The 27764-nt window shown below is 48.7% G+C and overlaps 1 protein-coding gene across 2 annotated transcripts in view; it reads right to left on the reverse strand.

Annotated features, from left to right (window-relative positions):
* Positions 1–8654: 8654 nt before the first annotated feature.
* LOC138300086 (potassium voltage-gated channel subfamily A member 3-like) overlaps positions 8655–27764 on the reverse strand; it is a 226043-nt gene continuing 206933 nt past the window's right edge. For both annotated transcript variants that reach the window (XM_069238973.1, XM_069238972.1), the window contains one exon: positions 8655–9442. The gene's annotated coding sequence lies outside the window, so the exon portion shown is untranslated. The remainder of the gene's footprint in view (positions 9443–27764) is intronic.

A 27764-nucleotide genomic window follows, 5' to 3' on the forward strand; every position in this document is an offset into this window, starting at 1 on the left:
AGCATTAGAAGGAATGCACTCAGTGGCTGCAGGAGTGAATCTTCAGACGCATTCCTGCAACTCTCCAAGATGTCCTTCAGTCACTGTGATGATGGCGTCCCACTGTATGAGAAAGTATTTTCCCCTGAGAACACTATCTCTCTGGCCCAATTGCTTATAAATATCCAGTCTTACATAACTATCCAAAAACACACTTCCTCCTTGTATTCTCTCTGGTTTCACTCAATGTACATGTTTGATTGGAATCTTTCCACTATGAATTGCGTCACATCTGTGGGTTTTATGCAGGATAATACCCTAAACATCCATGCTCAGGTAAATTCACTAGACTCATGTTATCAAAACTTACTCCTCAGAGGCATTAAACGTTTACTTCCCTGTGTGTGATTTTAAAACAATGTTATGATTGTTTGTGCTGTCTAAGATTAATTATAGGAACACGCTACTGGCAGGTATTCTGAGACTCCACAAAGCCACTCTGAAGGTTGCCACATTGCCATAGTAGGGGGTTTGATGTTTCTCCAATGGGATGTAAGGAATGCATAGTCTCCCCATCACTCAGATTAGAAGTCAATAGACCAAGGAGACTGCACTTTTTGGAGGTCCCTTTTACTGTGATAGACTGTGTCTCAGTAAAATCATAGCTGATCTGTGATTCCTATGATAAGGAATCTGTAGTAAATTGGTGTCAGGGGTCAGACATATTTTTATAACTCTGCACTGCTTCTTGCGTTTGGACCCACCCTCATTGAAGACATTCTTAGTATTACTTTAATTCATAGAATGTGTTCTAACACATGACAAAAATATTGTATCACCTATATTGACCTAACCAACACATTTGCAATAATTTGATGACAAATGATGAAGGCTTACAGCTGTGAAGATGCTGAAACCGTCTGCACATTGAAGGACCCTTGAAGGTGTCAGAGTGCGTCCTATTAATGTCATTGGTAGGGGAGTATTCCTTCATGGCCGTTTTGATAGGCTGGGAAATAAAAGCTGGGAGTTGGGTGTCTTGAAGGATGCTTGGGTGTTCCAAGAGAACTCCTAGGTTGGCAGTCAGGCAGGGTTTTGTATCTATCCCTCATTTTCCTGCTGGGCCTTTTTGATATATTGGGCACTCATCCATGGTCTGACTGGCAAGATGGCTATGTACACTGTATGATTAAACTCTGCAACCCTTGTACTTGTCTCACAAATGCTGGTGAGATGTCTGGGAAAACAGGAAAAGGAAACAATTGCAGAAAAAAGGTTTATAGAATGAAAACCCTACGATGAAGGAATCAAATCTTGTTTTTGTAATGAGGGCTGATATTTGGTACTGAAATTGCTTCTTCCGGTCTCTGAGAAATCTGTCCTTTAATTTGAAATCCTGTCAACAAAGTTCCCATGAAGAAGTAAAGGTTACTTCCTTATAATCCTAGTTCTCCTTCTTAGACGTGTTCAATGAAATCATAAGCATAGTCCCACCTATGTGTGATCACTGCATATGACTTTACACGAGATCCCTCAAAGAAGAATTAAAAATCCTGCAGGTCAGAGGCTTAAGAAAGGAAGGCAAAAGGGACCAATGGAGATTTGCTCTTAATAGCTGTGTACACTGTCCTATTGTCTGATTGTCTGAGAGAACAGTTCTTTTTCCTCAGAAATGACTGCCCTGAACTTTGAGAGCTAGAAGAACGAGTTACTTACCTTCGGTAACGACTTTTCTGGTGGATACATTAGCTACCTGTGGATTCCTCACCTAATGAATACTCCCATGGCGCCAGCATTCGACGGAAATCTTCTTACTAGTCTCTGCACGTCGACGAGGACGTCACTCTAGCCCACACGACGCCGTCTGACGTCATACAGGCAATAAGAGGTCCTCGACGACGTGCGGACGTCAGTACCAATCATTTTTTACGTGCATGAGAACAACCAGGCAATGCAATGAAAGAGCAAGGCAACATCCCATTACATTGTAAAAATACACAACATTGCATGAATAACTGTAAATCTTTTATATATATATATATAACTCTCTCTTTTTAAAATATATATACACATCAAGTATATACACAAAGATATATACATATATACATATATAAATATAATATATATATACAACATCTATTGCCCCTCAAAGACCAAGAGGAGCGTACTCAAGGATTACTTGGTAAGACCAAAAAGGCAACGGGGAGGCGGGTGGGACCGTGAGGAATCCACAGGTAGCTAATGTATCCACCAGAAAAGTCGTTACCGAAGGTAAGTAACTCGTTCTTCTGATGGATACAACTACCTGTGGATTCCTCACCTAATGAATAGAGTCCCAAAGCAGTACCACGCCTGGCGGTGGGTGCCTAAATGGTCAAACCAAGAAATCCTGCAGCACTGACCGTGCAAAATGGCCGTCCCTTCTAACCTCAGAATCCAAACAGTAATGTTTTGCAAAAGTGTGAAGGGACGACCAAGTTGCGGCCTTGCAGATGTCGACCACAGGAACACCTCTGGCCAAGGCCGAAGTGGCCGACTTAGCTCTGGTGGAATGAGCTCTAATGCCCTCAGGAGGATCCTTCTTTGCCAAAGAATAACAGATTTTAATGCAAAGAACAACCCACCTGGATAGTGTTCTCTTGTGGACTGCCTTTCCTCTCCTCTTGCCCACGTATCCAATAAACAGCTGATCTTCCAGCCTGAAATCCTTTGTTCTATCAATAAAGAAGCTCAACGCTCTCTTTGGGTCCAGACGGTGCAGTCTTTCTTCCTCTTTGGAAGGATGAGGCGGAGGATAGAACGTGGACAAAGTAATTGCCTGAGCCAAATGGAAGGGTGAAACAACCTTCGGGAGGAAAGCAGCCTTGGTCCTCAACACCACCTTATCCCCATAAAAAGTTGTATAAGGGGGCTTTACTGATAAGGCCTGCAACTCACTCACTCTCCTTGCTGATGTTATAGCTATCAGGAAGACTGTTTTTAAAACCAAATACCTTAAGGGGCAAGAATGCATAGGTTCAAAAGGGGTCCCCATAAGGAAAGTCAGGACCAAGGACAAATCCCATTGCGGCATAATGAATGGCTTTGGAGGATATTTATTTAGAAGACCTTTCAAGAATCTAATAACAATAGGGGATTTAAATAAAGATGGTTGGTCTGGAAGACATATGAAGGCTGACAAGGCCGATAAATAACCCTTAATGGTAGCCACTGCACAACCTTTCTGCGCTAGAGACAGAGCAAAAGACAACACGTCCGATAGATGAGCATGCAAAGGATCAATCTGCCTCTCTCCACACCACGCAACAAATTTAGACCATCAATTAGCGTAGATAGATTTAGTGGAGTGTCGCCTGGCCGCTAATATAACATCCACTACCTCCGGTGGGAGAGAGAAGGAACTCAGGTTGCCCCGTTCAATCTCCAGGCATGTAGGTGCAGACTCTGGAGGTTGGGGTGTAGAACCTGCCCCTGCGACTGCGAGAGGAGGTCTGCCCTGAAAGGGAGACGGAGCGGAGGGCACATTGAGAGTTGGAGAAGGTCGGAGTACCATACCCTCCTTGGTCAATCCGGAGCTATTAGGATGACTAGAGCCCGGTCCTGGCGAATCTTCCTCAATACTCGAGGAATCAAGGGTATGGGAGGAAACGCGTAAAGCAACTGGCCGCACCAGGTTATTTGAAACGCGTCCCCCAACGCTCCCTGCATCGGATACTGGAGGCTGCAGAATAACGGACAATGCGCGTTCTCTCGAGTGGCAAACAGATCTACCCGAGGAAACCCCCACCTCTGGAAGATTAAACGGACTTGATCTGGATGGAGACGCCACTCGTGGTCTGCCGAGAAATGGCGACTGAGACTGTCCGCACGCACGTTCAAGACTCCGGCCAGATGGTTTGCTATCAAGCAAATCTGATGGTCCTTTGCCCAGGACCATAGTCGAAGAGCTTCTCTGAAGAGAAGGTATGACCCCACTCCTCCCTGCTTGTTTATGTACCACATCGTGGTAGTATTGTCCGTTAGGACCTGTACCGACTGACCACGAAGGGAAGGGAGGAAGGCCTTGAGAGCCAGACGTACAGCCCGTAACTCTAACAGATTGATGTGAAACATCTGTTCCTCTGGAGACCAAAGACCTTTGATCTCCAGATCCCCCAGATGAGCTCCCCACCCTAGAGTGGAAGCATCCGTTATGACTGTGGCCACTGGTGGCGACTGCTGGAACGGCTTTCCTTGTGAAAGATTGTTGCTTGCAATCCACCACTTCAAATCCACAGCAGCATCTCTGGAGATCTTGACAGTACCCTCTAGATCCCCTTTGTGCTGAGACCACTGCCTTCGGAGGCACCACTGAAGAGCCCTCATGTGCCAGCGAGCATGCGTGACCAACAGAATGCAGGAGGCAAACAGACCGAGCAGACGAAGGACCTTGAGGACTGGAACTACCGCTCCATTTCGAAACATTGGAACCAAATCCTGAATATCTTGAATCCGCTGAGGCGGAGGAAAGGCCCGACCCAATGTTGTATCCAGTACTGCCCCTATGAACAGGAGGCGCTGAGAGGGCTCTAGGTGAGATTTGGGCTCGTTCACCGAAAAACCCAGGTCGAACAACAACTGGGTTGTTGACTGCAGATGATGCGACACAAGCTCCGGGGACTTGGCTTTGATCAACCAGTCGTCCAAGTAAGGGAATACTGCTATCCCCTTCCTTCTGAGTTCTGCCGCAACCACCGACATCACCTTCGTGAAGACTCGAGGTGCTGAAGTAAGACCAAACGGAAGGACCGCAAACTGATAGTGCTGCGATCCCACCACAAACCGGAGATACTTCCTGTGTGACTTGAGTATCGGGATATGAAAGTAAGCATCCTGCAAGTCGACAGACACCATCCAGTCTTCCTTGTTCAACGCCAAAAGCACCTGTGCTAGGGTCAGCATCTTGAACTTTTCCTGCTTGAGGAACCAATTCAAGATCCTCAGGTCCAGAATTGGTCTCAAACGACCATCCTTCTTGGGAATCAGGAAATACCTTGAGTAACATCCTCGACCCCTTTCCTGCTCTGGGACCAACTCCACCGCGCCCTTTGAAAGGAGGACTTGTACCTCCTGTTCTAGCAACAGGAGGTGTTCTTCTGAACAATAAGAAGGGCGGGGCGGGATGAGGGGCTGGAACTCCCGAAAGGGAAGGGTGTAGCCTTTTCCCACAATACTGAGAACCCACGCGTCCGTTGTAACAGTCTTCCATTTCGTGAGAAAATGCTGTAATCTTCCCCCTACAGGAGAGGAGTGAGTGGGAAATGGCGGAAGCCTAAGGCTGCTTCCCCTGCTGCAACCCGCCAGAGGATGAGGAAGAGGCAGAGTGCTGCTGAGAGGCTCCTCTGGTGCGGACCCTACCTCTCCCCCTAAAAGATCTATAGGGATAGGAAGAGGCAGGTTGCTGATATCTTCCCCGAAAGGAAGAGGAGGAAGAGCCACGCCCAAATCCACGAAATCTCCTGAAAAATCTGGAAGAGGCCGTGGCAGAAGGAGCTTGGAGCCCTAACGACTTAGCCGTGGCCCTGCTTTCCTTAAAACGTTCCAAGGCCGAATCAGCCTTGGCCCCAAACAGTTTGTCCCCATCAAACGGGAGATCCAACAATGTGGACTGTACATCCGCAGAAAAGCCCGAGTTACGGAGCCAGGCCTGTCTCCTTGCCACCACAGTTGTGCCCATTGCTCTGGCTACCGAGTCGGTGGTATCCAGTCCCGTCTGGATAATCTGGGTCGCAGCAGCCTGGGCATTTGAAGCAAGATCCAAAAGACCCTGGGGAAGCTCTGTAAACGATGAGGAAATGTCATCCATCAAAGCATGAATATACCTCCCCAGGATACAGGTTGCATTAGTGGCTTTTAACGCCAGACTGCAGGACGAAAAAATCTTCTTGGACTGCGCCTCTAGTTTCTTAGAATCTCTGTCTCCAGGCACCGTCGGGAAAGAACCAGGCGCTGACTTGGATGAACAGGAGGCCTGCACCACCAAGCTCTCCGGCGTAGGGTGCCTAGATAGAAAACCAGGGTCAGTCGGAGCCGCCCGATACCTCCTGACCACGGCTCTGTGAACTGCTGGGGAAGATGCCGGCCTCTTCCACACCTCTAACACCGGATCCAGCAGAGCGTCATTAAATGGCAAAAGAGGCTCCGCCGCAGCTGAGGCCGGATGTAACACCTCTGTTAAAAGGTTTTGTTTAGCCTCCACCACCGGCAAAGGCAGGTCCAAACAACTAGCTGCCTTCCGTACCACTGCATGAAAGGAAGCAGCCTCCTCAGTATATTCTCCCGGGGACGAAAGATCCCACTCAGGGGAAGTGTCCAGCCCACTGGCCGACTCCAGACCACGCAGCCCATCACCCGAGTCCTCTAGCTCTCCTTCCTCCAGGGCTCGTTGGTACTCCTGCTCCTCTAATACACGGAGAGCACGTCTCCTCAAATGAAGTCGTTGTTCAATACGCGGAGTCGACAATGCCTCCGCCGAAGTCGAAGATCGGTGCCGATCTTCAGAAGCCACCGACGCCGCGTCCGGCGCCACAGGTAACTTCGGCGCCGACGAAAGAGCAGCTGAAGCAGATGGACCCACCGGAGTCACAGGCCGAAATCCCGACGTCGACGGGATGGAAATCACCGGGGCCAACCCTTCTGAAGCCACCGGAGCGGCCACCGGCGCCGACACTGGCGCCGAGCCCACGTTCCCAAAAGGGAGAAAGGGCATAAAGGGTGCCGGCCGAAGAGGCGCAGGATCACCCAATGAAAAGGCCAAAGGCCCAGCCGGAGCACCCCCTGGAGCCATCTGTTGGAAGATGGCATACATCGCATTCAAGAATGCGGAACTATCGGCTCCAGGGGTGGGAAAAGCTGGATACTGAGGTGCCTGTCTCGGAGGCGACCCCGACGCCGGCCTCGACGTCTGCGCCGGAGAAAACACCTGAGGCTCCAATACCTCAATCACCGACGCCTGTCCAGGTGAAGTTGGAGACGCCGGAGAGGGCAACGGCGTCGAAGGATGCGGCGTAACCGTGGGACTAATCTCCCATGTCCTTCGGCGCCGATCCGAAGACCTGGAACGAGTCTCCTTCGAATGACGCCAAGATTCTCTACGGCGCCGGGAGTCTCGATGACGCCGATGTCTTGGAGAAGAAGACTTCTTGTGATGCTTCTCCTTCGATTTTGCCATAAACAGCTTCGCCTCACGTTCTTTGAGGGCCTTCGGATTCATGTGCTGGCATGAATCACAAGTCGAGACGTCGTGGTCGGAGCTCAAACACCAAAGGCAATCGGAATGAGGATCCGTCACCGACATCTTGCCTCCACACTCACGACAAGGCTTGAATCCAGACTTTCTCTGCGACCTTATTACCACAGCGAAAGACTACGCAGCAAAAATACACTGTAACCACAAAAGTAAAAGTTGCTCCCTCGAAGATAACCGTTTCGAATGCACGGAAAAAAGGGAACTGACGTCCGCACGTCGTCGAGGACCTCTTATTGCCTGTATGACGTCAGACGGCGTCGCGTGGGCTAGAGTGACGTCCTCGTCGATGTGCAGAGACTAGTAAGAAGATTTCCGTCGAATGCTGGCGCCATGGGAGTATTCATTAGGTGAGGAATCCACAGGTAGTTGTATCCATCAGAATGTAGGTTTAACCCATGCTTATCATTATAGATTACCAGTGTTGATGTGCCATTTCCACCTCACTTTGCGGAATCACTTAAATGCCATATCTCTTACTTCCAGTAACCTATAATTTAATTATGTATTAGAATTATTATTAATGGCTAGTTGGGCGACAGCATTTACTTGGGTGCTCTGTCAATAGGCTACATGTTTGGTATCTTTTCTTGCCTAGCACATCCCCATAGTTACTTACTTTAACAAATTGGAGGAGACTACTGAATGATGCTAATTGCCCTTTCCCCAGTGTCTGTGGAACAAAATTATGTAAGTCCACATAATGAGCAGCAAAGACACATTTCTACATGTATTATGAACAGGTTGTCTCTTTGCTTGAGCACAGCAAAGAAATTCCTTTCATCAGAGTAATGCTTTATGATTCTTTCATGACTAGACAAATACAGCACTGTACACTAACTCACAGTAAAATTTCCAAGGGGGAAGCTTCCTCTTTGCTAGTCCTTTACCACTCCAACGTGGAGTCAGAATCTGATCAATGGTTTAAGAGTATAGTTGTTCTCACAAACCATGGAAATATGTCACTGCAAAGTGTAACTGGGGGGGAAGGCCCCTTTCACGCCTTCTCCTTAGTGGGATTCAAAATGAATTTCAGAACCCCTTTTGTCATATGTAACTCTCTGACTTGCAAAAGGGATGTTTAGCACTTCAAAACACTACTTGTTGCAAACACTGAGTTTGTGAATTGCCTGGTTTGTGACTGCAAAAGTGTTTTGTATACCAACATCAATATGTTTTTTCCAAAATTGTCGTTAGAAATATTTTGAAATATTTCAATTACGTCTTTTAATTGTTTCTAAATACTGCTTTGTTTATATTCAAGTTTGTAACTGCGTTAATACTTGTCAAAAACCAAAAGTTTTCCTTCTCAATGTAGTTCATAACACATCTCTCAAAGTTACACATTGCATTATGAATTCAAGCACGTTTTTTTCTGATTTAATGTTTTGTGATGCGGCGATTGGTTTTAATGTAAAAATCGACACATATTTAGATTATTCAGCTGCATAATTTGGGTTGTTAGCTTAACTCTAGCTCTACATACAGTGTTTGATAATGTATTCACTAGGCAGCCTTGATCGTCCTGTCTCCAATTAAGCTGTAGTGGGGGGTCTTTAAAAGATACATCTAATTTTATGTTATTGTTCCAGTCTCATTTCATTCACTTCCTTAAAGATGAACAATGTTCAGTAGCTAACGACATATTTTCTTAGAACTATGAAACATACATAAGCTAGACTTTGGTATGGCGTGTATTGACAAATACATCTTCAAGATAGCACAGAGAAATAAAGTGCACCTTTCAAAAACACGACACTGTAAAGCGCTTAGCACTCAATAAGACAGAAAACAAAACAGTCGTTACCATTTGATATTTTACACACACAGACCATATCACTATCATTATTTAGCAGCTCTGTTACTGGTTGAAATCATCTATTTTACGTATCACCTACAGGACTTCAACAACATGAAGTTAATTTTTAGAATTGTTCATACGATTCGAAGACAGATTATGCCCCAGTTATGAAAGGACACCTCGCTTTACATAATGCACTTGCGTAAAACACACATAAATTATATATTTTCATATAAAAATAAAAGTTTAGAAATGATAACAGGGGAATTCTCCATCAGCCCGTGATACACAGTACATAACACCACTTTGTTTTTTCTTGGCAATTCCTTAGGACAGTCACAGAATCCTTTGTTTGAGGCTTCTTCTGGCACCAATATCTGAAGGACAGAGAAGAAAAAAAATTACTGTGCCAGCTCTAGTAGATGAAAACAGAAATTGCGTAAACCAACTAAAGGGAAGCTTTTACAGGAAACTTCCTAAAGTTTTTGTAACCTGTTAGAACTAAATAGTAACATTGGGACATGAAATTTAGAAGATAAAGATACTTACCTGTCATTCTCGTTTTTCTTCAGGGAAATCTACACTGAAACAGTGGTTGACTTATGCTGGTGAGTACCAGATAGCCCTATTGGCACTCTTTTGAGGGGCCAAACAGTTGCAGCTTGCGGGGATTTCTAGGGGCAGGGCGGTGCGCAGGAGTGGGGAATTCATAACAATTCATAAAATAAAATAAACAGTTTTAAAATTTACCTCTGCTCCTGCGCCCCTCCTTTGCTATACTTAGACACATGCTCCTGCGGCCAATCCTGATGCTGCTCAAAGCAGAGGGGAGTGCACTGTGCACTCCCCTCAGAGTGAATGTTTGTTTGGCCGGCCAAACACACATTGAATCTGAGGGGAGTGCACAGTGCACTCCCCTCTGATCGTCACCGCAGTGCCCCGTCACTTTCACAAGGAAAGGATGATAAACACAGTTTATTATCCCTTTCTTGTGAAAGGATTTGCAGTGGTTTCTGCTGGCGGGAAGGAGGGGGGGACGCTCCTCCGCCCTTATGGAGGGGCTGTGCCTGGGGCCAAAACTCATTTTGCCCATCCCAGTGGCCAGATAGGTTATAGGTTGCACCCAGTTGCAAAATCACAATAGATGTAAACTTTTGTTTGCAGCTGCCGCTGCTGGCAATGGCAACAACTAAAGTTGGCAATCAAAAACTGGTCTTGTCCTGTGCCCTGGCAACCAGCAGAAATAGACAGGCCCTGCCATTTCACTGTAGAAATGGCAGGGCCTTTCCCCTCTATGTGACCCTTGCGCTATCGTCCTTTCACTGCTCAATGACTGGGGCTTAGGTCACACGTAGTGTGATTAACAGTGCAGGATTAGATCCTAAACTGTCAATCACACTGCACATATGGCATTAGCTCTAGTCACAGAGCATTGTAAATATGGCCAGGAGTGACTGTAGAAGATGCAGATCTATCTATAATGCAGCAGCCTCAGACAGACAGGCCAGACTGATGAGCACCCGTGGGACTCAAGTGGGCCACCAACACACACCGCAGAAGGTCGTTAAAAGTTCTCCTGTGCTCTGCATTGCTTACAAATGTGCATGGCGCTAGTGAAAGACTATGGGTCTCATTATGAGTCTGGTGGTCTTTCGACCGCCAGACTCGCTGTGGCGGTCGGACCGCTGTGGCTTTGACAGTCAGACTGCCAAATTACAACGTTGGCAGTAGGACCGCCATTCCTGCCAGGAACATGGTTCACTATGGCATGAAGGAGGTCGGGGTTGCAATCAGCCGTGGCGGCACTGAACTCAACGCTGCCATGTGAATTACAACACCCCCTTTCGGCCAGCCTTTTCACAGCTGGGAGCCTGCCATAAAATGACTGGCGGAAAGTAAGTGCATGGATCCCTTCTGCCCAGCACCATCGGAATGCGCACTGTCTGCCATGCAGACAGTTCTCATTCTGAGGATGATGGTCGGCCTTCTCTGTGCTACGAGATAGCACTCAGCTCTTTTAAGGGAGCTGAGTGCTATCCCGTAGCACTGTTCCTGCAATACTGACCAGAGAGAATGCTCTATTTCAAGGTTTCTACTGGTCAGCCAGGTCAGACCGGTGAAAAACTTGTAATAGGGCAAGGGGGGACCCCGGCTTCACGACGTTGGCATCCTCCCCACGAGTTTGGTGGTCCCACATTGAAGTCGCCCAACTCGTAATGAGCCCCTATGTAACAGGCAAGGTTTTGTGAAGCAATCAAGAACAACTGTGCACCACTATTGTTCAAAAATTTGAGACAGAACCTAATGACCACATACACCAGCTCCAAAAAAAACCAAAAAGCACTGCCATAAGTGCCCTAGTTTAGCATTACAATAACAGGTTAGCAGTTAACCAATGTACTCAAGAGAGATCATATCTGGTTAGCTTTTACGCCTTTTGAAAATTGATAAAAGCATGTCGAAGGTTTTGCGGTTGTAGGTAAAAAATGCCAAATAAAATGTCATTTTATCACAATGACAAATTTGTCATTTATGTCCTTATGGATGCATAGCCTGAATTAATTGCATTAATTGCCCCTCTTTTCTCATACCTTTAGTGTTGTTTTCAGTTGCGTTTCTGGTAAATCCTTTTCTCTTTGTTTTATGCCTAGTGACCATGTACGGGAGCATGGTATGGCTTTTTTGTATCACAATAACTAAAAGTCCTTCTCCAAGCTCCACAGATTAAGGGCCTCATTATGAGTCTGGTGGTCTTCTGACCGCCAGACTCACGGTGGCGATCAGACCACCACATTATGACCATGGCAGAGCTGCCACGGTCCGACTGCCGACACTGCCAGGCTGCCACCAGCCGGCAGCCTGGCGGTCCCAGCGGATGTAATCCACCAGGGCAGCGCTGCAAGCAGCGCTGCCCTAGGGATTATGAGTTCTCATACTGCCAGCCTTTCCATGGCAGCTACACTGTCATGGAAAGGCTGTTGAAATGAGGGCGTCAGGGGTCCCATGAGAGTGGCATGGCATGGACAGTGCAGGGGCCCCCATGCACAGCCCTTCGCACATTCCACTGCCTGAATTACGGGCAGTGGAATGTGTGGCAGGTGCTGCTGCACCTGCCGCACCACCACATTGGTGCTGGCTCCATTAGGAGCCGGCGTCAATGTTAAGGCCCTGTTCACTGCAGGGCCGGGAGGCGGAAACGGTGTTTCTGCCTGCCGGCTCTGTGGTGAACTCTTAATAGGGCCAGCGGTGTTCAGGCTGCACAGGTGGCCTGATGGAGGAACAAGTTTCCAAACTCGTAATGAGGCCCCAAATCTTGAATTCTCACTTCTCACAAGTGTGATAACTGGAAGAGGATGGGAAGAGGAAGAACTGTTTTTTACTGTGGCAGGTGGTCTCATAAATAATTTGAGGATGGATAACAATTTGAGTTGTGAGAGAAGCTAGAGCATTAACACTAATAGGAGCTGACAATTTTTCTGGGGATGAGAAGAGTTTAATCAGCCTTCTATGTACTCACAGACCCTCAATGGTCTTCAGCGTCTCTCTTCCTCATTCATTTATATGGTTTACAGCAAATATCTCCATTGATATTTGTCTGCCTCTTTAAGAGGAAAGAGAGAAAGTGACGGCAGAGAAGACAGGGCTAGAAAGGAGCGGGTAGGGTCGAAAAGGGGACTAAGTGGGAGGACGAGAGGCATGAAGAGTAGTGAGAAAAAGAGGAAATGCAGGAGAAGGTGCAACTTCGAAAGAGGAGGGAGGATTACACACTAGTAAACGGCGGCAGAAAGTAAGTGGAGCAAGGAAATGAGGCTTTGGGGGACAGCTGACCAAAGTGAAGGTCTGCCTACTGGGACTTTTGGAGTGGGTGCAGTCAAAAGTGACTACACTCCATATCGTTATTGGCTTGAGTTCTCTTGGAGCGCACCATAGCCCAAGATGCTTACTTATTGGGCAGTCTTCAGGCTCCCAGCCATCTTTAATTTTAAAGAAGACCTGGTGACTGGGTCTAACTTAGTGCCCTCTGTATGTTTTATCTACTCATGTTGCTAGCTACCAAAAAAGAGGCAGAGGCCATGGAGCTGCTTAAGAAAGAATGCCACATGGAACTTGTCATCCAAAGAACAGGAGAGTTGGCTCGGCCGACAAGGAAAGCAGCAGCATGGGTGGCCGTGGCTGTTGCTACCTGCTTGCCCCCTAGGAACTACAAAGCCGATTCACCGCTGGTAAGGTGGTGAGGCCACTGGCTACACCACGTGTGTCTTCGCACAACGAGGATGTTGGATTAGGAAGTGGGGAGAGAGGGCATAATCCTGAGTAGTTGAGCGCCCGCACACCGTCACGGCTGAGGAACACACTGCGAGGGGCGAAACCTATGAGCACAAAAAACTGGGGGAGATGACTGCATTTCAGTCAGCAGCACCTCCCTCGCCTGAGCATAGTGAGGCCTGTGCATGCCCCAGGCATACGTATGGGCTGATGGACATGGCCAAAAGCGGAGGGATATTGATTGACCAGCCCCGAGGGCAGAGTTTTAGTGGGCCCCAATATGGAAGATCAGTTGGGGGCCCCTTTCAGAAAGAATGATGTGGGAGGAGAGCGGGAGGGGTAGGAAGGGCAGGACAGTATGGTGCTCATCATCGGGGATGTAGGCGGTGAGGAGGACCCCCTATTGGGGCAATGGAATGGGCTCTTGGGGGCCCCAAAAGCCCTTTGAGACAAGTGTAACAATAGGGGACCCTGGGAAACCAGTACTCCGGGAACAGGCACAAATGGACTCTGAGGGGCAGAATGCAGGACACTGGACACAGCGGTAACTCCAGCATGGGTCTTGGCGATTGAGGCAGCAGGTTTAGAGTGGAGCAGAGAGGAGGAAGAAGAGCTCCCAGCCAAGAGGAGCGGGGGGTACACCCACCTTGAGGCAAAAGACCACGCTGCTTATTCTTTGACATCAGGGAGCGCCATCCCATTTGGGGCCCCTGGGCAGGGCAAACAAGGTAGCAGGGTGCAAGCACCAGAGTTGGGGACCGGTACGGAGGGCCAGGAGTGGGGCACCAGCACACCTGTCCCTTCCTCTTTTTTGCGGATCGGAGATCGTCAGGCAGTTTAGGACTCAGCAGAGCTAAGGGTGGCTCCAGGGCACTAAGAGGAAGCAATGGCTGAGCCCAGCACAGCTCGCTGGACATCTGCTGGGAACCACGGCACAGTCAACAGAGGCAGGTCCAGGACAACCTCATTGACTACAACGATGGTAGGTCCAGGACGACCGCCAGTCAAGACAGTAGTAAAGATGGTCAGGTGATGCCCGCAGACAGCTATGGTAGGGTCCCAACGGCCCTCCTGGGCACTGAGTGTGGGTCCACGTCAAGGGACGATTCCTCATCCCTAGTACAGCATGGAGGAGGTGGCCATAGCTGGGCCAGGGAAGAGGATGCATGAGGTGTGTCTATGATGGACTACGGCGAGGACAGCCTTGAGAAAGGTGAAGTGTGGACAGGGGAGCTGCTGGGGACCGGGCCGAGGGCTCAGCTAATGTGTTACTTAGTATTTTACAGACAAGACATGTGGAGGCAATGCAGCCAAGGAGGCCACTGGAGAGGTGGCAAGCATCTGTGGGGGCACCGTCTTTGGAGCCAGGTAAGGGCTTTGCAATGGGCTTGGGCCCCATGTTGGTGTCCACGAGCGTAGATGTCAGTCGGGGTACAGCGGAGGAGTGTAGGATGAATAGAGGTAAGTAGGTAATGGATATAGGAGTGGGCACGGATGCAGAACAAACATCTGCAGACGCGAGGTCAGAAGGGACGGGACAAGGGGAAAAAGGGGGAACAGGATCCATGGGATCAGGGGCCTATCATGTGCAGAAAAAAGGCAAAGATAGTGCCAAAAAGAAGAGCCTGAGAGAAAAGAGCTGAAGGTGCAGTGTTTACCCCACATGGTGACAACTAAGCCTTTGGGGGCACACTAATGTTCACAACCAAAGAGAAAATCTGGGAAGGGTAATATGTAGAAATGCTGAAGTTACTCCACAGGGAGGTGTGTTCAAAGGAATGATCAAAAGAGTGTAAAAATGAATTGGCAAAGAGGCCAAAGGTCCCCCTAACGATAGAAAACTGGACAGCGGCATTTCCCATCTTCGCCAGTGAATATTGCGAAAAGTTCCCTGAGCGTTCAGTGGCCTTGTTTACATACATGGATGTCATTCACAAAGAACAGCTGACATTTGGGGGTTATGCTTGGGCCCAATATGATGAGAAATTTAGGGAACAAATGGCATAGGACGCGTAGGCCAGGTGGGGGGAGTTGGATACTGACTTGTGGCAGCATACCATGGGCCCAGCAAAATTTGGCAAAGCACTTTTCACAGCTAGTGGTCTTCCTATAGTATACACGCCCATCAAAGGTGCGCCACGCGTGGGGGGTGGAACAGTCATCTACGCAATCAGAGGGCTCCAATGGGGCATACTGGGATTTTAATATGGGATTCTGTACTACGTAATATTGGAAATTCTGGCATGAATGATCTAAGTGAACCAGTAGGAACGAGCTCATACATTGCTTTGGTAGAGCGGCCAGCTACCAAGGGTCAAACACAGGACAGTGGCAGCAACAGGAACACAGAGCCTTCAGCGCCGGCAGAAGGAACTCAACAACAGCAGAGCAGGTGGCTACAGGAACCTAATTCAAAAGGCTCATACGCCAATTAATTTGGGGAAGTCGCTTGAAGCAGGTTCTGGGCGGTGGCCTGGAAGTGTTCTAGGAGGTTCACAGAACTTGGTGTGTATTCCCGTTGGAAAGCACAGGAAAAGGGAAAGTAGGCAAGAAGATTGAGAAGTCGGTTGTTTAAGGTTAATACTTGCAGTGCTAAGATACCAGTGTTTGCTAAAGCTAATGAAGTCAAAAAGAGTTGCCTCTTTTTATATACGGGTAGAGTGGACTATGGCGGGTGGGACAATAGGGGCGGGATAGGGTTTGGTTAATTGACTGATTGTTAGTGAGGCAGTAGTTTTGTAAGACATTTTGCCACGTTTATGTTAACTTTTGAGCACTCGTTTCATTAAAGATGTCTTTTCCACATTCGTAAGCTAGCCAGTGGCTTTGTCTGTGTCCACATCTCCCAAAGAAGACAGGGAGAGAAGACTGGATTAAGAAAAAAGAGTAAGAAGGAAAGAGCTATCTATAGTAAGAAGTAGGGTTCATGAGTACTTTGCTTTTGTGTAATTACATGAAATTTCAGAAACATTATGCAAAGCTGTCTTTTAGTGCTATAGTTTAGTACGAAATGCAACCTTGCAGCAATTTTTTAGGTAATGCATCTTGCCCAAAAAATAGGAGGAAAAACAAACTGTTACAAACAACAAACACTCACGTTCGGGTCGCAAAAGTATCATTCCCATGTTTCTTCTCTATAATTTTGCTACTGATGGCTTAATTATGCAATGCCACGTAATGGCTTTCTTTTAGGAATTTCACTTAGTGTGCTGAAGCATAAAATGTCTGAAATTATGGAATAATACCAGCGTAGCTTAAATTTTGCCTTAAGCCACTAAGGAGGGAGATGAAAAAAATAAGGGTGAAGATACAGTCATAAAGATGTTATGGTTACAAAATGAACGAAAAAGATCAGGAAAAATGAGAGAGAGAACAACAAAAAGGAAGAGTGAGTGGAAATGGAGAAGAGATGAAAAGGCAGGATGCAATGAAAAATGTGTTGTAAAATGCCCCATATTTTTCTATATTTAAAGAAATCTGGAAGTGGCAGAATTCATCGAAAACGTGCTTGCAGTGGCCAGGCTTACTTTCTACGCTCAATTACTCCAGGCAATATGTGTCTGGCATGACAAAATTTGCCAAGGCTCATTTTGGCCCTGCCAACCCGACTGGTGACATTCCTGCAAAGCTGCTAATCCCATAGAAAAATGCAGTCCTTAAAAATAAAAATGTTTTTAGCGCCGGGCAGGCCGCTGGATGGCCTTTTTATTCATACAGGCTGGCCACCCAATCAGACATTTCTTTCAGCCTTTCTTTAAGCCTTTAAAGGGTGGAACTTAAAAGTTATCATATGAATATTTAACTCCCACACCAGCAGATGCCTTCCTGTGCAGGGCAACCAACAAGTGCTCTTTTGTTTCAGCAGATGTGCAGGCAAGCAGCAGCGGTCGGACCGACTCTGTAAGCTGAAAGAGACAAGACCTTGAAGCCAGAGCCAGTAGTTGCAGTGCTGCGCCCCAGCTATTGCTCTGCCACTTTATAGGCATGGCTGTCACCTCCCCCAACACCCATATGCCCCATCCCTCTCCAACGTGGCTATCCAAGTGCGACCAGTGAAAAAGAAGATGGTGGGTGACAGTGCCATCAAAGATAACTATGATGTAAGAGCAGTGTAGGGATATAGTTAAGTGTATTTCTTTGACATGGAGAAGTGTTTCACTTTAATATATTATGTGAGACATGAGAAAGTGCTTTATTCGTTGGGGTGAATTTGTGTTAACCACAAGTAATAAAGCCACTGTTTTTTAGGTGCAATCAAATGTTTGGGTAATTTAAACCTGAGCTCACCCCTGATAGCCATGGCACAGAGCAGCCAGGTTTACCCTGGAGAAAATGTGCAAAGAAATATTTCATGAGTTCTTTTTCAGTTCACCTTTTGAGAGACTATTGTGTTCTAGTAAACTTAAGTGAAAACTGGGCTGTAAAATGCACTATTTTACCATATTTTTTCCAAAATGTTCTTTAACACTATTTTGAGAAAGGCAAACCTTCACTTGCTTGTTGCAATTCGGCTTGGACATTGTACGTTCAGGCAGCGGGCAGGGTCAGTGTCGGAAGTGGCTGATATTAATTCAAGCATTCCTTCTATTACCTTATTATTTCTGCAGTAAACCGGTACACAAATGCGAATTTGAGGCTGTCTGTGATGGAGCGTGGGTCAGATAGACACAGTGTATTGAAGCCCGTGGGTGAAGCCAGGGTAGGATTTGGCCTGGGGGAAGAGGGCAGTGCTAGTGGGCATGTGGGCTGTGTCCCCTTAAACCTTAAGGACTCATCCAAATTTTCTTCCCAAAATAGTTTCTGATTTTCACATCAACTAAACTATTCTTCTTCCTCCAGTCGCCTCCGAATCGTTTTTCGCCTGCTGAAAGATCTTTACACACTCTAGATGTGAGTACGGTTCTTAAATTCTTGAATTATATTTCAATAATGCAAAAACATTTGTAAAACCAATTCTCTTTTTGTAAACTATACGCCTGTTCATACAGGTTTAGCCTAACAAAACAGTCTAGATCCAATTGGATAGTACTCCGTTAACAAAAAGTGAACATAGCATAGGTAGATCAAAAGCCCTTTCTACTTGTAGTTAAAATGTAACTACTACCTTTTTGAAAAACAGTAACATAGTAGAGAATTTCAATGCAGCAATGTGTTGGTCAGTTTATACATTCACAAGCCACTACTGTCTCGATTCGAATTCCTGGGCAGTTGCCTAGGTACGCTATGCCTCATTGAGGAATCCTATAAGTTAAATAAGGCGGTTTTCTTTTCTCTTTCACTGCCTTTTGTTTGTGATGGGCTAACTATTCCATTTAGTGCTTATCAATAGAGAGCAATGCAAAATTGCTTACTCATGATCCCATTTCTCCTTCAGGGGAACCTCCTTTGAAATCATAAACGACTCACCTTTCTGCTGGAAAGAAGAGTGATTATTTTAATGTAGGGCTTGATCCTCAGTCTCCACTCACAAAGAACTGCACAACTGCATTGCAACATCTGGTACAATGGGATAAATGCGGGGTGTGTTTCTTTAAAGGAGTAGTGTCAGTTGCGTAGCCTCTCTAGGCAGCAACCTCTTTAGCTACATTCATCTTTTTTTCCCTTCTTTTACTTTATCCTTTAAAAGAAGTTTGTGAAAGAGTTTTTCTTGCTATGTTTCCTAATCTAGTGACTTTATAAAACTAAAATTGGTGTCTTCTTTAAAGAAAATAAACAATATAGACAATACAGGCGGCAATAACGCTAATTTCTTAAAAACGATTGAACTGAATTACACCAAATCAAACAAAGGCCCTTCCTTGAGTGAAGTTCTACTTTTATGCCAAGCTTTTGCAATTTAATTCAGCCATATTTGTATCACAGAAAAGAGATCCTATGGGAGTGAAAATGTATTATGTCACTTTTTTTACACCTTCTTTTTTTGACCTCTGCAGGATGAATCTGCGCGTAACATGCAAAGCCATGCCCAAATGAGACGTCAAAGTCTTAAGAAAACAATCGTGCCTTTTCAAGGGGAACTCTGACCTTACCATATCTACACAGAAGCTATTGCTGCCGGTGTCAGATGCTGTGCCTAGTCACAGGTCAAGCTTTGCACATCAGAGCTTGGGACATTCGTGGCAGTATGGGCACATGCAACCAGTCCCCCACCGAGCAGGGCCAAAGCCATGACTGAAGGCAGCTGCCCACCTGCGTGCCTTTCCTACCAAAACTCAAATCTTCCTTTCACTTGAACCTGACTATTACACTTTCGTTTTCCTCTTGGCTCCTTGCCCCGCCATAGAGGATAAGTTGCTGCATAGACTGGATCCATGCATGCAATGTCTTATTATATCGAACGCACATGACAGGACAGAGTGAATCAACTCTCTGGTTTTCACCAGAGCCATTAAGGACACACATTGTGTCACTCTTTGCATTAATATCTGCTATGTCCTGGCCAAGAAAGAACCTCTGGCATTAGTGCTCAGTCGACTGGGGTCATGGCTGCTTTCATAACTCTCACCAGATGCAGTCTCTAGAATACCTTGTGGCGGGCTGACATGCAGTCCTTTTACATACTTTTGTTAAAAATTATTGTCTTACTTCTCAAGCATACGGTGACAAATACTTATTCAAAGTTATGTTGTATGACAAAACACCAACCATATGTTGAGTTGAAAAAAATACATTATTCAAATAGGACATTTTAAGGTGGCTGTTGCTTTTGATATTGAAACACTGTATCAGCTCTTTATGTCCTTTGTTTATGTTTGCACTTTTTCAACACAATATATGGTTGGTGTTTTGTAACTGACGACTTGACCAGTGACTTAGGCCCTCATCAAACCCTGACGGTAAATCCCGCTTACCGTCTTGTAGAAGACCACCAACATACCGCTGCGGCTGCGGAATTCCGCTACAGGTATTACGACCCACAGCTCGGAATCCGCCACATTACAGACACCCACACAAGTCCGCCACCCCAAAGGTCAGTGATAAACTGGCAATAACAAAATCGACGCCAACAAGAATACGCCCACACTATTACGACCCACGAATCAACGCGGCGGTCTTTCAACCGCCGTAAACCATTGGCGGTACACACCACTGCGCTCAAAATACACACACATTTACAAAACACAACCACATTGGACAATTCACAATACACACGCCTGATACACATACACACACCACTCCCACACACCCAATCCAATATAAAAAACACACCCACATTACCCACAAACCCTTACTACCAGAAATTTGAAAGCAGGCCAGATAGAGACACTACCAAAAACAACAGCAGCATCCACAGACACACAACACCATCACTTACACAACATCCACGCGCCTCAAGCAACACACACCAACACATCCCCTCACACATCACAACAGACACCATCTCACACATCACCCACACCACATCATGGCACCTCAAAGACACCCCAGGTTCTCTGAGGAGGAGCTCACCCCTTGCACATGATGGCACACACAGATACAATAACTATGCATTTACACCCCAACAGGACCCCTACCCAATGTCACCGGACAGGAGGTGACCGACATATCCAGTCCCCCCTCAGAAGAGGCCCACAGTGATGACAGCGGCTCTGCACGCATGGATCAAGATGACCACCCTGGCCATTCTGGGACCTCGGGACAGTTGGTTCCCCTGCCACTGTCACAAGCCACCACAGAGCCTCCCCCCTCAGGAAACACCAGCACAGCACCCACCCAGCGGGCCCATCCCTCTATTCCCAGGACACATCAATCAGCAGTGTGTCCACCACTACAGGGAACCCAGGCAAACCCACTAACAGAGGACGATCAGGGACCTGGGGGCAGTGGCAGTGGGCACACGGTTCAGGGGACAGAGGCACAGGATAACAGGGAAACTGGGAGGACTGCTGTGCGACGGGGGGGGGGACAGGCCCAGGGAATCGACACTCCACTAGGCACTCTCCAACATCATGGGAGCTTACCATCATTCCCAGGAGACCATGGCAATGGTACTGGCCAAGTTTCAGGAGATCCAGTGGCTGCAGGAGGAACACTACCTTGGGATCAGGGAGGACTTGAAGTCCCTTAACACCACCCTGGTCACCATTGCAGGGGTGCTGGCAGACCTTCTCAACACCAGGAGGGACACAGTGGCACAACAAGGGGCCCCTGACACTAGCCTGGACGATGAACAGCCCTCCACCTCTGCCGGTGCTAGTGGACAGGAAGCACTACCACAGGAACAACAGGACACCAGCACCCCACCCCCTGCAGATGGAGAACCACCCCGCAAATGGTCCCTGAGATCCAGGAACAAGACAGAGAACATTGCCAAGACCCCCACCAGGAAATGAGACCCCCTGAATGTCACCCTTCTGTCCCACTATGTCACCCTGTCCATCCTTTAACTGCCATTGCTCCACTTCCTATGCCCCTTTGGACAACGCATCTGTGAAACAAATAGACTGGACTCTGCCATGGACATTCCTCCACCATCACCCCAGCTCCTTTTACAACCCCATCCACTTATTTGCACAGGAATAAACACACTTCAATCACAAAACAATCTGGAGTCAGTCTGTGCTTTCACAAATGTGTAATTGCAATAACTATGGAATATAGCAATGTCAATGTACTTGTTCACATACCAATGTAACACAGCTGTAGGCCAGGAGTAAACAGAGCAGAGGGCACAAAGTGGGACCCAGATCTGTGAAATGGAAAGTCAAAGTGACAAGTCAGGGTCCATAGACTGAGTGAAAATAACAGACTTATGCTAGCTCAACAGTATGAGATGTGGGAAGCAGCTACATCTTCTTACCTATGTCTCATGAAGTATTGCATGATGATGTTGTTTCGGTTGTCGATATCTTCTTCTGCCTCCTCTTCTTCACTGTCCACAGGCTCCACAGCTGCCACAAGACCATCATCTGACCCATCCTCCTGCAGAAAAGGCACCTGCCATCGCAAAGCCAGGTTGTGCAGCATACATCAGGCCACGATTATCTGGCACACCTTCTTGGGTGAGTAGTACAGGGAGCCAACTGTCAGATGGATGCACCGGAATCTGGCCTTCAGGAGGCCGAAGGTGCGTTCGATCACCCTCCTAGTTTGCCCATGTGCCTCACTGTAGCATTCCTCTGCACTTGTCCTGGGATTCCTAACTGGGGTCAGTAGCCATGACAGGTTGGGGTAACCAGAGTTACCTGCAAATGTCGATGGATATCTGTTAGACACACACTAACCCTTAGGGACAGCCCCATACCCAGACACCTATCTCAACTGTATTGGGACCTTGCCCTCACCTATTAGCCACACACGGTGCCTCTGGAGTTGCCCCATCACATAAGGGATGCTGCTACTTCTCAAAATGTAAGTGTCATGCACAGAGCCAGGCTACTTGGCATGGACATGGGAGATGTACTGGTCTGCCAAACACACCATTTGCACATTCATCGAACGGTAGCTCTTCCGGTTTCTATACACCTGTTCATTCCTGCGGGGGGGTACAAATGCCACATGTGTCCCATCAGTGGCACCAATGATGTTGGGGATATGTCCCAGGGCATAGAAGTCACCTTTCACTGTGGGCAAATCCTCCACCTGAGAGAAAAACGATGTAGCTGCGCATGTGTTTCAGCAGGGCAGACAAGACTCTGGACAACACGTTAGAGAACATTGGCTGGAACATCCCTGTTGTTTGAAAAGACCCACCTGCCAGGAAATTGAGTACAGACAGGAACTGCACTAGAGGGGGGAATCCTGTGGGATGATGGATAGATGAAATCAGGTCTGGCTCCACCTGGGCACACAGTTCCTGGATTGTTGCACGATCAAGTCTGCATGTGACTAGGATGTGTCTCTCTTCCATGGTCGACAGGTCCACCAGGGGTCTGTACACCGCAGGATGCCGCCATCTCATCACCTGCCGCAGCAGACATGCTATATGGAGGAGAACAGCGAGCAGAGAATCATCCAACACTGAGGTATTACAATTTGATATTTGCAGAAACATTATTAATCCGTAATGTGCCGGTATCTGTCTATATTCCCGGCCCAGGTAGGTGTGACGCAGTTAACATTCATCCCATGTGGCCTCCTGAAAAGGCGGCTGCCTGACCTGTAAGGTGGGACAAGGGGATATGAGGTAACTGCGCTGACGCTGTACACCGTCGCGGTGGGCGGTTGAAGACCGTGGCTCAATTCTGCATTGGTTAACATTGGGCCCTATGGGTCCCAGGAGCCAATGACGATGTACGCTGGCGGTGACAGTACGCAACACCGCGGACGTGGCCGCCATTTTCTGTCTGTTCCCTCACTTGATACCTGACCTTCAACAGGAGAGGACCTACACTGCAAGTGCTACTGTGACCTGTGTCTGGAAGCGACGATGGCTACAGTGTCTGGGGAAAGGGCCCCTGCCTTTCCTTTGGAGGAGTTGGAGAAACTGGTGGATGGGATCCTCCCCCAGTACACGCAACTGTACGGTCCTCCAGACAAACAGGTGAGTACACTGTGGGCATGCTGCATGGGCAATGCCTGTTTTGAGTGGTGTGGATGGAAGATACATGAGGGGGGGCTGAGGCCTGCATGAGCGGATGGTGAGTGTATGTACGTCAGGGCATGGGTGGGAACTGGTGGGCAATGAGTATGATGGTCCGGACGGGTAAGTCATTTCCTTTCCCCCTTTACCATTCCTCTAGGTCAGCGCCCACCAGAAGAAGGGTATTTGCCTTGCCATCGCCAAGGACGTCTGGACCCTGGGGGGTCTACCACAGACGGAACACCCACTGCCGTAAAAGATGGGAGGACCTGCGCAGCTGGAGCAAGAAGACGGCAGAGGCCCAGCTGGGGATAGCCTCCCAACGTGGGAGGGGTGCCCGTTGCACCATGACCCCCCTGATGTTCTGGATCCTGGCGGTGGCCTATCCAGAGTTGGATGGGCGCTTCAGGGCATCACAGCAGCCATAAGGAGGTGAGTACACTTTCATTCAGCTGACTGCACGCATTACGAGGTATCTGGGTGGGGGAGGTGTGCAGTGGTTTCCCCTAGGCCAGGGCGAACTTGGTAGGCAAGGTCCCATGTGAGGCAGTCTATGTGGCACCCCAAGCCCACCAGTGGTACGAGCCATCTACACCTAGTCAGGCTCCTGTGAATTCCAGGTGTGCAGCAATTGGTCATAGGCTTTGTACCCCATGGTCAGCTGAAATTTCTAGGAACTGTCAGTGCATGGCATAGTGCAGAGGGCTGCTCCATGTGTGTTGTGTCCGCCAACGGTAGTGGTGTTGCATGCACTGAACATGTCTTTCTTCTGTCTCCCCCCCCCTGTTTGTGGTCTCCCTGTTCTTGTGTGCAATAGCATCATCAAGCGGAGGAGCACTGGCACCGGAGCAGGAGGGAGCTGCAACCCACTTGGCCCTGGAGGGTGAAGCAACGGAGTCTGAACCCACCAGTGGGACGGAGTGCAAGGGGAGCTCCACGGCGAGGACAGGAGCAGACAGCAGTGACAGTGACTCCTCCTCTGATGGGAGCTCCCTTGCGGTGGCGGGCACCTCTGTGCCCACTGCATCAACAGGTACAGCCGCCACCGTCCCACCAGCACCGCCCTCCCAGCAGCCCCTCAGCGTGTGTCCCGTGCACGCTCACCCAGGAGGGTGGGCGTCTCCTTCGCACCAGGCACCTCAGGCCCTGCCCCATTCAGCCCTGCTGCCCTCAGTGAGGAGGCTATTGACCTCCTAAGATCCCTCACTGTTGGGCAATCTACCATTGTTATTGCCATCCAGGGTGTAGAGAGGCATTTGCAACAAACAAATGCATACCTGGAGGGTATTCATTCTGGGCAGGCAGCCCAACAGAGAGCATTTCAGGCTCTGGCCTCAGCACTGATGGCAGCCATTCTCCTTGTGTCCAGCCTCCCCTTCTAACTTCCTCCACCCAGACCAAATCTCCTGTACCTCAGCCTATCCCAAGCACACCCTCAGACCAGCATGCACACACATCAGCACACAAGAGTGGACATGGCAAACATAAGCACCACACATCCCACAGGCACTCACACAAGCACCATCCCCATGCAGACACAGCAACATCCACTGCCTCCACTGTGTCCCCCTCCTCCATGTCCTCCTCCTCCCTCCCTGTCTCGTCTCCACTACATCCTCAGCTGCATGCACTACATCCTCAGCCACTACTTCCATCACCAGCACGCCCATCTCCACACACCGCTCACGTGCACTCACCACCCCCAATACTATTCACACATCCCCAGTGTCCTCTCCCAGTGTGTCAGTGAGCCCTCCTCCCAAAGTACACAAACGCAGGCACACACCCACCCAACAGCCATCCACCTCACAACAGCCTCCGGCCCATGCACCTTCACCCAAATTCAGCAGACCTTCACCTCCTACAAACCCCACTCTACCTCCACTCCCAAACCCCCTTCATCTTCCTGTCCCAGTGTGTCTAAAAAACTCTTCCTGGCTAACATTGACCTCTTCCCTACACCTCCCCCCCCGTCCTTCACCTAGGGCCAGGCTTTCCAGGTCCCAGCCCAGCACCTCAGCCACCACATCCCCAGGCACAGTGGTGCCAGAAACTGCGGGGTCATCGAGTGTGCCACCCATCAGGGCTGCCAGTGTGCCATGTAGCGAGGGCAAGGACATTCCGCCACCTGCCAAGGTGAAAAAGGTGCCCACATCCCGGAGGGAAAAGCCAAAACTACCAGCCACCAAGGGCTCAGCAAAAACAAAAGGGGATAGTGGCAAGACAACTGCGGCACCATCAAAGGTGGGGAAGGGCCAAAAGCAGAAGAGCAGGTCAGGAGAGTGCATGGTGGCACCGACTGAGGGACCAATGTCACACCTTCTGTCCACGAACAAGCCAACCTGTACGGCGGCGAACACCGCTATCTGCCCCGCCACCACAACCGCCACCTGCACCGCCACCTGCACCACCCCCGGCACGTCTACAGCCTCAGTGACAGTCCCCAGCCTCTTCCCCAGTGGGCAGCCACCGAGGCTGCAGGAGACATCCTGCTTTGTCCCTCAGCAGGTGCCGACCCATGCACTGCCGCTAGCACCGCCGCCACAGACTCCACCACAAGCACCGGCGTCGCCACAGACACCGCCGCAAGCACCGCTGCCACAGACACAGCCGCAAGCACCGCCACCGGCCCTGCAGCGTCCTTGGACACATGGCACCACTGCTGACATAGCTACCATCCCCAAGGGTCAGCTATCTGGGGCTGGAGGTGAGTTCCTGGAACCAGGGCAGCTTCCATGAGGCATGACTTCCATCACTGTTTGCACCTGCAGATGGAATGCGAATGCGTATCACATCCACTACCTCAGTCCTTGGCAGGATGAAGCACTCTGGGCACCAGGCCCCCTCAAGAACCAGTGGAGACTGTTATCCACTTGAGAGACTGTGGCGTTGCACTCCCCAGGATAGAGCAGTGGGCAAACCACCCACTGGAGAGACTGGAGAGACTGTGGCTTTGCACTCCCCAGGATAGAGCCGTGGGCAAACCACCCACTGGAGAGACTTGAGAGACTGTGGCTTTGCACTCCCCAGGACCAAGCAGTGGGCAAACCACCCACTGGAGAGACTTGAGAGACTGTGGCTTTACACTCCCCAGGACCAAGCAGTGGACAAACCACCCACTAGAGAGACTTGAGAGACTGTGGCTTTACACTCCCCAGGATAAAGCAGTGGGCAAACCACCCACTGGAGAGACTTGAGAGACTGTGGCTTTGCACTCTCCAGGATACAGCAGTGGTCATGGGGCCCCCACATACAGCAGTGGCGTTGTGCGTTCATCAGCCTGAGGAGCCCCCCCTCCACCTACCCCTGAGGTGCCTGTGTATTTTTGATCTGATGCCCAGCAGTGTTCTCTCCGTTTCGAGTCAGGTATCATGTGTGGGTTTCGCCCATGCATTTTGGGCCCAGTGGTCCATGGACAATGATTGGTAAAATATCCGGACTTGTGAGTTGGTGTACATTTTTGTATAAACTGAATTTTGACTTTTGACTAATGGATTTTTAATGATTACAATCGTTACAATCATTTCATTTTGTCCTTGCGTTCTTCCAGGGGGTGGGGAGGTGTATATGTAATGTTGATGCATGTATTTGTGCGTAAGTTGTTGGGTGTGAGGGTGGGGGTGTTGCATGTGTGTGTCACTCTCTTTCCTCCCCACCGCCGTTCATACTCCTGGTAGAGGAGGAGGTAAACCAACATTGGTAACACCTGACGTTCGCGCTCCATGGCGTCCTGGTTCCTTATTGGGTGTCGAGAGGTGAGTGGTTTCCCTTCTGTGTACTGTTTCCGCCATGCTTTTGATATCGTTGGTTCCGCCCCGGAAAAGGTGGCGAATAGGCGTCTTGAAATACGGTGGGCGGTACTTTGTCTTCTGGCAGTCACCGCCACGGTGTTTGTTTCTACCGCCGTGGCG

Source organism: Pleurodeles waltl, chromosome 6 (genome assembly GCF_031143425.1).
Source record: "Pleurodeles waltl isolate 20211129_DDA chromosome 6, aPleWal1.hap1.20221129, whole genome shotgun sequence".
Classification (NCBI taxonomy): Eukaryota; Metazoa; Chordata; class Amphibia; order Caudata; family Salamandridae; genus Pleurodeles; species Pleurodeles waltl.